The following is a 12,163-nucleotide window of genomic DNA, read 5'->3' on the forward strand; positions in this document are numbered from 1 at the left end:
TGGGGAAGATGCTTGAAGAAATGGAGGCTCAGGTGATCTTCAGTGGGATTCTATCTGTCCTTAGAGGAGGAGAGCGAAGGTGAGACAAGATTATGATGGTCAACAGATGGCTCAGGCAGCAGTGTTACAAGGAGGGCTTTGGCATGTTTGGCACGGGGATGAAGGCGGAACCCTCCTCCGCCCCCAAGCTGGGAGCCATGCAGGCCTGAAGCCGGAGTCCCCATCCCCAACCAGGAGCAGTCCGGGGCTGAAGGTGACAACCCCCAAAGCTGGGAGCAGTGCAGGGCTGAAGCCGGGAGCCCCAGCACCCTCCCACCTTGCTGAAGCTAGGAGCTGCACTGGGATTTCCCCCCCAGTCCATAAACAGCTCCTAGCTACCCCCTGCCTGCACCCTGCGCTACTCCCTCTCACTTCACATGGTCCCTAGCTGTCTCCTGCCTGCACCCTGAGTGGTTTTTAGACTTTTTGAACTGAGTCCCACCTTTGAGATATATTTTTTTGGTTGCATCCCCCCACAGCCCAGACAGGCTGGGTGGCCTCCTGAGTGAGTCAAGGGGTGGAGGTGGTACTCATGCTCTGGACACCGCTGTGTGGAGCTGGGTTGAGCCCTGCCAGAACCTTGCCCCCTCCCCCACAAATAGAAGTAAAACTACACCTATGCCCAAGAGTCCCCCCACCCCTGCTGGGCCCTGGATTTTTTATAGCATGTTGAGGGGGGTCTCAGCAAGAGAACCCCTGAAGTAGGTGATACTGGCAGTAGAAAGACTGTACCTAAACAGGAGAGAAATCTGGGCCAAGCTGAGCGGAAACTACTCAGGTGTCTGTATAGCAATGCAAAGCTCTCCCTCAGCCCTGGACCTGCTGCAGCTGGGGGAGAGCCCATGTCCCCAGTGGGAGTCCTCACCCCCTGCACCTCAACCCTCTGCCCCAGTCCTGAGCCCCCTCCCACGCGCCAAACACCTCGGCCCTAGTCCCACCACATGAATTTTGTTATGTGCACCAATACGGAGGTGATGTGTCATGCATCACCCCCATATTGATGCACATAGCAAAATTAATTCCACACATGCGTGGGAAAAATTAGAGGGAACACGGGCAGAGTAGTATAGCATGTTGAGGGGGGACTCACCAAGAGAACCCTTGATGTAGGTGATACTGGCAGTAGAAAGACTGTACCTAAACAGGAGAGGAATCTGGGCAAAGCTGAGCAGAAACAACTATAGCAATGCAAAGAGTTTGGGTAACAAAATGGAGGAACTAGAACTACTGGTACAGGAAGTGAAACCAGATATTATAGGGATAACAGGAACATGGTGGAATAATAGTCATGACTAGCGTACAAGTATTGAAGGGTATGTATTTTCAGGAGAGACAGAAATAAAGGTGGTGGAGGACTAAGTTCCCTCTAAGCTGCATGGCCGTGCAGTAGCCTATTAAGTGCTACACAGGCTCTCAGGGCTGCGGTGGGGAGAGATGCCTCTCCCCCTAGCCCCAACCCAGCTCTGGACCTGCCGCAGTCGGGGGAAGAGGTACCTCTCCCCCCGAGCTCAGGTTCTGCTGTGGGGAGAGAGAGCTGGGAGGAGTCCTCATGCAGCCCTGGGGCAGCCTGCAACCCAAACCCCTCATCCCCAATCCCACCCCAGAGCCTACACTCCAACCCTCTGCCCCAGCCCTGGGCCCCCTCCCACACTCCAAACACCTCGGCCCCAATCCTGCCCCATGAGTTTTGTTATGTGCACCAATACGGAGGTCATGTGTCACGCCTCACCCCCATATTGATGCACATAGAATTAATTCTACACATGCGTGGGAAAAATTAGAGGGAACACTGGCAGAGTAGTATTATAAATGGTGAGTTAGACTGAAAAGAAATTAGAACTGATGGAATGGATAAAACAGAATTGGTTTGGGTCAAAGTCACTTTGGGGAAGAAAGGTAAGAGAGGCTCTGCTGGGATAGTGCTTAGGGTCTGCTACAGATCCCGAGGATCCAATTTTGTATATGGATAGAGACCTCTTTAATATTTTTAATGAAATAAATACTACTGGGAATTGTGTGATTATGGGAGACTTTAATTGCCCAGCTATATATTAGAGGACAAGTGCTACTAATAATGGTAGGGCCCAGATATTCCTAGATGTGATAGCTGACATATTTCTTCACCAAATAGTCACTGAATCAACAAGAGGAGATCCATTTTAGATTTAGTATTGGTAAGCACCAAGGACCTCACAGAAGAACTGGTTGTACAGGACAGCCTTGGTTCCGGTAATCATGAGCTAATTCAGTTTAAACTAAATGGAAGGATAGACAAAAATAGATCTACATCTAAGGCCCTTGATTTCTAAAGGGAAAACTTTAAAAAATTAAGGGAATTAGTTTGGGAAGTGGACTGGGCTGAAAAACTCAAGGATTTCAATGTGGAGGAGGCTTGGAATTACTCTAAGTTAAAGTCGCAGAAGCTATTTGAAGCCTGTATCCCAAGCAAGTGTCAAAGGTTTATAGGAAAGGGTTGCAGACCAAGCTTGATGAGCAAGTATCTCAAACTGCTTATTAAGAGAAAGCAGAAAGCCAACAAGGAATGGAAGGTGGGATGGATCAGCAAGGAAAGCTACCTCTTGGAAGTCAAAAAATGTAGGGAAAAAGTGAGAACTGCCAACAAGCAAGCAGAGTTGGACCTTGCAAAGAGAATTAAAACAATAGTAAAAGGTTCTATAACAATATAAATAAAAATAGAACAAAAAAGAAGAAATGGGACTGCTAAACCCTGAGGATGATGGGGGTGGAGATTAAAGATAATCTAGGCATGGCCCAACACCTAAACAAATACTTTGCCTCAGTTCTTAAAAAGGGTAATGAGGAATTTAGGGGTAGTGGCAGGGTGGCTAATGGGAAAAAGGATATGGAAGCAGAAATTACCACATCCAATGTGGAAATCGAACTCAAACATCTTAATGGGACCAAATCAGGGGACCTGAATAACCTCCATCCAAGAATATTAAAGGAACTGGCACATGAAATTGCAAGCCCAATAGCAATAATTTTTAATGAATCTGTAAACTGAGGGGTCCGACCCTATGACTGGAGAATTGTTAATATAGTACCTATTTTTAAGAAAGGGGGGAAAAAAAGTGGCCCAGGAAACTAAAGGCCCGTTAGTTTGAACGCAATTGGATGCATGATCTTGGAACACATTTTGAAAGAGAAAGCACTTAAGCACATAGAGGTAAATAGTAATTGAGATGCAATACAACATGGCTTTAGAAAAGGTAGACCATGCCAGACCAACCTTATCTCTTTCTTTGAGAAGATAACTGATTTTTTTAGACAAAGGAAATGCAGTAGATCTAATCTACCTGGATGTCAGTGAGGCATTTGATACAGTTCCACAGGGGGAATTATTAGTTAAACTGGAGAAGACGGGGATTAATCTGAGAATTGAAAGGTGGATAAGAAAGTGATTAAAGGGGAGACTACAATGAGCCATTCTGAAAGGTGATCTGTCAGGCTGGAGGGAGGTTACTAGTCGAGCTCCTCAGGGATTGGTCTTGGGACCAATCTTATTTAACATTTTCATTAATGACCTTGGCACAAAAAGTGGGCGTGTGCTAATAACTTTTGTGGTTGACACCATGTTGGGAGGTAGAGCCAATATGGAGGAGGACCAGAATACTATACAAGATCTGAAGAACCTTGAAAACTGGAGTAATAGAAATGGGATGAAATTCAAAAGTGCAAAGTGCAAGGTCGTGGACTTAGGGACTAAAAACAAGATTTTTTGCTATAAACTGGGTACATATCTGTTGGAAGTGACAGTGGAGGAGAAAGACTTGTGTGTAATGGTAGATCACAAGATGACTGAGACGTAATGTGATGTGGCTGTGAAAAAAGGCTAATGCAATCCTAGAATGCATCAGGGGAGGTATTTCCAGTAGAGATCGTGAAGTGTTATTGCCATTACACTGGTGAGACCTCATCTGGAACACTGTGTGCAATTCTGGTCTCCCATGTTTAAGAAAGATCAATTCAAACTAGAACAGGTGCAGAGAAGGGATACTAGGATAGTCGGAGGTGTGGAAAACCTTATGGGAGGAGTATCCTAGAGCTTGGCTTGTTTAGTCTAACCAAATGAAGGCTGAGGGGAGATAGGATTGCTCTCTGTAAATACATCAGAGGGATAAATACCAAGCAGGGAGAGGAGTTATTTAAGTTAAGCACCAATGATGACAAGAACAAATGGCTACAAACTGGCCATCAACAAGTTTAGGTTTGAAATTAGATAAAGGTTTCTAACCATCAGAGGAGTGAAATTCTGGAACAGCCTTCCAATGGGAGCAGTGGGGGAAAAAACCTAAACTTGTTTTAAGACTGAGCTTGATAAGTTTATGGACTGGATGGTATGATGAGATGGGCCACATGCCACTCTAGGCAATCTGCAACTGCTAGTAGCAAATACCCCAACTGCCGGTGATGGGACACTAGATGGGGAGGGCTCTGAGTTACTACAGAGAATTCTTTCCCAGGTGTCTGAGTGAGGAGACTTGCTGACATGCTCAGGCTCCAACTGATTGCCATATGTGTCAGGAAGGAATTTCCCTCCAGGTCAGATTGGCAGAGACACTGGGGGGTTTTCACCTTTCTCTGCAGCATAGGGCACAGGTCACTTGCTGGTACAAAAGTAAGTAAAAGGTGGATTGTCGGTAACCTGGAGTCTTTAAATCATGATTTGAGGACTTAAATAACTCTGCCACAGCTTAGGAGTCTATTACAGGAGTGGATGGGTGAGGTTCTGCGGCCCGCGTTGTGCAGGAGGTCAGACCAGATAATCACAATGGTCCTTTCTGGCCATGAAATCTCGGAGTATAACACTGAGAAAGTCCCATAGATTCCCCATAGAGACTGAGATATGCACTATGCCTCCAGAAGGTATTGCCCACAGAGGCATAACCCAGGAGGATGGGGGACAAGGGTGACTTTAAACCACCTTTACAACCTTGGGATTTGGGTCTGTCGGGGGGCCCAGTGAGCTACTGTAATCTACAGCAGACTTCCTGGTGCTACCTGTGACAAAGCAGTGTGTGCTATAATCCTGCTTTAACATGCCCCCTCCCACTAACCACCCTGACCCCAGCATGCCAGTGATGCTGGAATTCTCTCCTGGTCAGCTAAGGGGTCTTTATGGTCTCTGTGTGCCACTATAGTGGTGTACAGTATCCATAGCGGAGGGGAGAATCCCTCCCAGAAAATTCTAGCTCTGCCCTTCCTGCAGACCTTTGGATTAGAAAAGTGCTGGTTCTTAAACACTAGGCTATCAAACACTTATGTGATGGGATGCCTGCCCCACACTGGGCTCTAAGGGGTTAATAGAGCGCTAGGGAGGCTGTGCAGGAGGCAGCCAATCAGAGAAGGGCTGAAGGGAGCAGCCAATCAGGGCCAAGCAGGCCCATATAAAAAGGGACCTGCAGGGCAGAGGAGGGCATTTCTTTGTTGGGAGCCCAGGGTGGAAGGATTGTGTCTCTGGAGGGCTGAGAGAACTTCCAGCACCCTGGACAGAGCAGTGCTGCTAGCAGGGACTGGGGTAGTGAGAGACAGCTCCTGGCTGGTTGCTGGGGTTTGCAGGCTGAGGCCCTGAGGCAAGGGCAAAGAGGGTGCTGGGGCAATAAAATCTACTTGGAGGTGAGTCCACTGACCTCCAGGCTCTCGCTGATGACCTAAAGGCAGCTGATCCTCGGATTCCCCTGGTCAGCATGGGTTAAAAGCAGCAAATGTAAGATAATTCTGTACCCAATTGGTCATGTCCTGTTGCTGTCCTGGCCAGCAGGCTATGTCTCTAGCTTGTTGCAGAGTTCCTTCCACGCCTTCGTGGGCCAGCGCATGGGACCAACATATAATTTCCTGTCGATCCCACCATGCTGGTACTACCGGGTGGTCCTCTGGGTGTCCATCTTGCTTCAACTGCTGATGCAGGTCCCCACATGTGGTCACTGCGGCCACCACAGGGGTCCTTGCTAAACCATCCACTTTATTGTTAAAAAGGGCTTCCACTGACGAGTCTGCACTTGGTTAGGATTAGCGGTGACCCACTGATGCACCCCCTCCCAATCCTTACAATGGACCAACTTCTTCCCGTCAGGACTTATCCAGTCACTGCTGGCCCATTGTGGCATCCATTTAGTCAACCCTCCTACCATACTGAGAATCTGAAAAGACCACCAAGTGTCCCAGACACGGCTCCCAAAGCATTAAACATTCCACCAATGCCTTTAATTCAGCCACCTGTGCCGACCCTTCGGGTCAAACTCGCACTACTGACTTATCTTCCACATCTATTACTGCGCTCTGTATGTGGTTTTTCTCTTCTTGTACCCAAGCTGCCCCATCTGAAAAATAAATGTTGGCCAGTGCTGTTAGGCTCTGTGCTTGCTCTATTGAGGTTACCCAACCCACCACCACTGAACGGGTCTCTGGTACAGGGCACTCATGTTTTGCCCCTTTTGTCTGAAGCAAGACCCCAGGTAGTTGCCCAGCACCTGGGATATTTTTGGTATTGGACCCCTCGATTTACCAAGGCCAGGGTCCACTGAGCCATCCTTGGATTACTTACTCCTGCTTGGGCGGGTTTTCCTGACAATATATATTTTAAGGGGGTGTGGGTGCTCTGAATGATAACTTGATTATCTCCTACCACCACCGCCCCTACTTCCAGTGCCCATATTACTGCCAGACATTCCCTTTCACATGGGCCAAACTTTTGCTCCACTGGTGTTAAAAGGCGTGAATTCAATACTATCAGGACTGTTTTCTGCAATGGGTCCGCTTGTAACAACACCACAGCCAACGCCTCAGGACTGGTGGTGACCCTCACATATATGGACTCTCCAACCCGTATGGGTCGCAGTGTTGCTGCTCGCAATAAAGACTGCTTCAGCTTGCTGAAAGCTGCTTCCTGTTCTGGGCCCCATCGGAACTGTGCCTCCTTCCTCAATAGGCTATAAAGGGGTTTGGTGATACGTGCATAGTCCCATATGTGGGCTCTTACAAAATTAAAAGCCCTTAATATGGCCTGTAGGCCTCTCAAATCTTGGGGGGCTGGTAGATTTTGCAATGCTGACAATCGTTGTTCACTAATAGAGCTTCCTGTTTCTGATAGGGTAACCCCCAGGTACTCCACCTGTAGTTGTATTAATTGTGCCTTTTCCAGGGACGACTTCATGCCATACTGTTGAATCAACTCCAGTACTCGTTCAGTCCTCCCTCGGGCATCCACGTCATCTATTCCCATTATCAGGATATCATCCACATATGAGACCACCCACCCTTTATCCCCTGGAGGGAGATGCTCTAACATTTGGGTCACTACCTTATGTGCAATAGCAGGGGCACTATGAAATCCTTGGGGCACACAAGTAAAGCAATACTGTACCCCATCCATGTGGAACACAAATCGATCCTGCGATCCTTCCTCGAGTGGGATAGCAAAGAAACAGTTAGACAAGTCCAGTACAGAAAATCTTTTAGCTTCCCTTGGTATGTCTTGTAACACCTGGGTCATGTCTGCGACTATTGGCGCCAACGGGGGGGGGTCATCACATTGACTCTCCGATAGTCGACAGTCAGTCTCCATGAGACACCATCAGCTTTCCTCACAGGCCATATTGGGGAGTTAAAGGGGGAGGTCATTCTTTTCACTATTCCCTGTCCTTTCAGCTCCCTGACTATCTCCACTACAGCCCAGCGTGCCGCAGTGGGGATAGGACGTTGTTTCTGTGGGGGGACCGCTGGTCCTTCTATTTTCACTGGTTCCCCAGTCCATTTACCGCAGTCCAGCTTGTGGGCCACCCATGCTTGGGGAAAGTGCTTCCTCCACTCCTCCCTGCTATCCCCGGTCACTACTGCCACACCCAGCATACTACGTGTCAGCAATCCGGTATCTTCCTGTCTTACATCAGGGGTCCAGTCTTTCTTTGGGGTCCTCCATAAACCTTTGTTAGCACAATCAACCACTATTCTCCCTCCCGCAAGCAATCTATGCCCAAAGTTGGTTCTGTAGTCATGGGGCTGTAAATCCAGGGCCATCTTCGGGTAAGATTCCCCACCCAGGTGACCAGTCGTCCCAACACTTATCCCTGCGCCAAGGTACCATCAAATCCCTGGATCTCAATGGTTCCCTGGATTGGCGCTCCCAGCATGAGGCAGGGAAGCAGTGAGACAGCCATGCCGGTGTCCACCAGCACCACAAAATTTAGTTCAGATGTCTCAGGGCACCACAAAATCTACTTCAGATGTCCCGTTCCCCCCCCCACCCACCCACCCGAAGGCGCACCCACAACCTTTCTCCCAAATCCACCTGGAGAGGTCCCACCCAGGCCCATTCCTGGGTGCTTACCTCTCTCAGTGGACTCGGGGAATCAGGGCCCCCCTAATCTGAGGTTGCGTTTCTGGTCCCGGTATCGCCCCCCGGCTCCGGGAGCTTCAACCCCAGCTGAATACAGCGGAGTGCTAGAGACTCCATGGACTTCCTGTCCCATTGGCCCATGGGTTCCCCCTGTCCTTCAAGGCCATCCACAATTGTATGTGGAGCCAATTGGTGTCTGATCGGGGGCACCTGTATTGAGGTGCTGGGGCTGCAGCCACAGTGACAGGAGCAGGAGCCCCAGTTCCAGGCTGACCAACCATTCTAGTGGCCTGGCACGCCGCTTCCCTAAGGTGTGATATGTCTAGGGGGCTCTCCCTGCCTCCACACTCCCATAGCCATCTGAACATCTTTGGGCAACATTGCTGCAATAAGCCTTAATTTGGCCGTTGGGACCACAATCTCGGACAGGGGCCTGGGGATCGTTCCCCCCTGGGCGCGGGCCAGATACCGCTGAGTTAACAATCCTGCTAATACTATTCTTTCCACAAAAATGTCAGGGGCCTCCCTCAGAGCAGGGGAGCCTGCTGCATATTGGCGGCTAACCTTCTGCAGTGCCTCCCCTTGAGCCAAATTATGAACCAAGGTGAATGGGGACTGCCACCATCTGGCTGCCTGCGTTCGCAGTGCAATTCCCATATCACATCCCGGTACAGTGGATGCCACCCTCAATAGCTTCGTAACCTTCTCTGGGTTTAACCCCTGATCCTCTATTGCCATCAGAAACTGGTATGCCCATTCTGAAAATGTGCTCACCTTGGCTGGCCCTAACCCCTGAGCCAGAGAAGTTATCTCCGCAGTGGTCAAGGCTATTTCCTGCATGGTTACCCCCATTACTGGGCTGGGGGGCCATGCTGGAAAGTTAACCTTTGCACAGCTGCCACTGGGGCTGGCTGAGCTCCTGGCCCATCTGGCAGCCATCCTGGGTCAGGGTCATACCATATGTCCCCGTCCCAGTCTCCAGGGTCACATTGGAGCAGCGGCTTTGTTCCCGATCTCAGGGGTCCTGCTGCTCTCCCGTCCGGATGCATCCCCTCCTCTAACACCAATCCCCACAAACACTCCACCTGGACCTCCAACTCCTTAGATTGTTCCCTCTCTTCCTCGGCCTGTTCAGCTCTCTCCGTAGCCTTGACAGTGGGGATTGCTAGCTGCTGACAACTTGCCCCTCCCGCTTGTGCTTGTGCCTTCCACATATCCCTTTCCGCCTTTACTGCTCCAACTCCTGCTTCACTTGCATAGTCTCAGAATTATAATCAGTTTTAGCAGTTTACCAAGCACAACAAGTTTGCCACAACAGCCATGCTGCTGCCCAATCCTTAGTCTTTGAGTTTGGATGGTAAAGCTCACAATATTTCTGGCACATGCCTTCTACGTCTACCATGGTGTCCCCTGATGAAACCGCCCCTGGGACCCTTGGAGTGTGCCCAGAGGAGGAGGAGGAGAAATTTTGCCACCTTCTCCTCCATTGTGGATTCGGGGGGGGGGGCCTCTTTCCCTTTCTAAACAGCGGCATCGTGCCCAAAATTAGGAAGGGGGAGCAGGCATACTGGGATTCCTAGGCTACCTGTATGCGCTCTCTACTCCATGTCACCCCTTTCTTCTAATGTACCCAGAAGGGGGAGCAGGCGCCTCACGCGCTCTCTATTCCATGTTGCCCCTTTTCATTAGTGTACCCTATCAGTGGTTGCCCGCATTCTCCACCACTCATGTTACTTCTGTTCCCCTAAAAAAACCAACCGAGGGTCACACTTGTATTAGGTTTATTACAATGCCGCTGTTAGGTCAGACAGAAAAGGGAAGGAGCTTATTTATACACCACATTCATATTCACATTCACCGCATTCATACCCCCATGTACCCACACACTTACACAGGTGGAGAGTTACCGGAGACAGCATGGGAAGCCAAGAAGCTGAAGCGTGGTAGATCTGGTGTGTCCGCCTGCGGTCACGGATCCGGGCTGGTGAGCAGGTCAAGGAGCAGCAGCTTGTGTGCATGGCTGCTTCCTTTTATTTTGGAACTGGGCGCTCCTGTCATGTACACTGAGTTTTTCTTCTGTGTCCGTCACCAAGAAGCATTCCCAGTCCCTGTTCCTTACATGCATCTTTTCTTTACAGCACTCCATGATTGCCTTCTCAGGGTAGATTATATCAGACACACCTGTCTCCGGGCTCTTTTCTCCTTGCAGTTTCTCTCTGCCCAGTCCCCCATACACTCTCTTGTTCACACCCCTTTATCTTCCACACACACACTCCCTTGTTAACACTCTCTCTGATTGCGTGATGGGATATTACAAAGCTTGGCAGTTCATACAAGTGGTAACTTGAAAAGGTTACAGAGCTTGCAAAGGTTACAAAACTTAAAAGGCTATGCTAACAGTAACTGAAGTTACAAAGTCTGCAACAAGGTTGCAGAACTTAATGATACAAGTTATGGACCTTACAATTGCATTTGAGTGGAGGCTTTACATAACAGTGAGGAAGTGGCCAGACAATTTGCTGCATTAGCCACTAAGGGAAGTGGCTGAAGAGCAGACTGCAGATCCCCCGGAAGGGGAGTGCACAGTGTGTAGCATGGCCGGAGAGCTGTGTCACTGATGAGGACATCACGGTCCTTGGAGAGACGTGGGTCCTAGAGCAGGAGTGATAGTGGCATGCAGAGCTAATTCCCAAGACAGCCAGCAGAAGGCGCCAGAGCGGTGAGCGCACCCCGTCACAGCCTACAAGACACATGAGGGGTTGGCAAAGACTTTGCTCTTCAGAGTCATTTCTGGCCAAAATAAGTGTATGCTATAGGGGAAAACTACAATTTCAGACTGTTCATTTATGATTTCAGTGAAGGGGTGGGGAGACCTGGCTGAGCATGCTCAGAAAATACTGGGCTGCCATTTAAAAGAGAGAGGCATTTGAATTCTTCACCCCTCCCACTGCCCCAGACCAAGTTGGAAGCACATGTGCTCCTGAGAAAAGCAGACAAAGGTCTGCATAGCAAAGCCATGCTTACTGCAGTATGTTCATAGGCCTGAGCATGTAGCTTTGAAAATATTTTTTTAGACTTCTGGAGCTGGATGTTTGGGCTGCTTTGAGACAAGCTTTTGAGCCTCTTGAATATCAGCTTTCACCTATGAGGGGACTGGAGGTGACATCTTTTAGCCATTCAAGTGTCTGGGTGCTGCTATGTCTAGCTGATATTTCCTAAATTGTGCATTTAGGGACCTTTCAAGCAAGAGGGACTCAGAATTGCAGCCCTGACTCATTCAGTTATGCCATCACAGATCATTGCTCAATGAGCACGCTGTATTTGAAATGATCCCAAAAGGGGATTTAGTCAAAACCGCCTCACAGCAGTCAGAATAAATGTTGCAAAACTACAAGTCAACAGTGATGTATCAGAGGGTGGAGTATCCCTCATCAGCAGCAAGAACAGCTCACAGAACAAAAATGAACCCTAAAGTTTTCCTTTCCAAAGTCCAAATACAAGGCTTCCCCTTTCCAATGTATCAGCAGGTAAAACAATTGGAGGCCCCACTTTAACAGGTGTCAGGGTTCTTTGACTTAAGCTGTATTGGTCACATGGCTGGTGATTTGGATGAGGTCTGGTAGGTGTGCCCTACAGAGCATGTTAGGTTAAGAAATAAGTAGGAATTAGGTTTTGTTTAAGTTAGGCTAAGAATAGAGGAGTATAGGAAATTGAATTTGTTAGCATGAGTAAAGGATAAGTTGGAGACAGTAAGATGGGAAAATTGAA

The sequence above is a fragment of the Chelonia mydas genome, chromosome 2 (genome assembly GCF_015237465.2).
Source record: "Chelonia mydas isolate rCheMyd1 chromosome 2, rCheMyd1.pri.v2, whole genome shotgun sequence".
In the NCBI taxonomy this organism is placed as follows: domain Eukaryota; kingdom Metazoa; phylum Chordata; order Testudines; family Cheloniidae; genus Chelonia; species Chelonia mydas.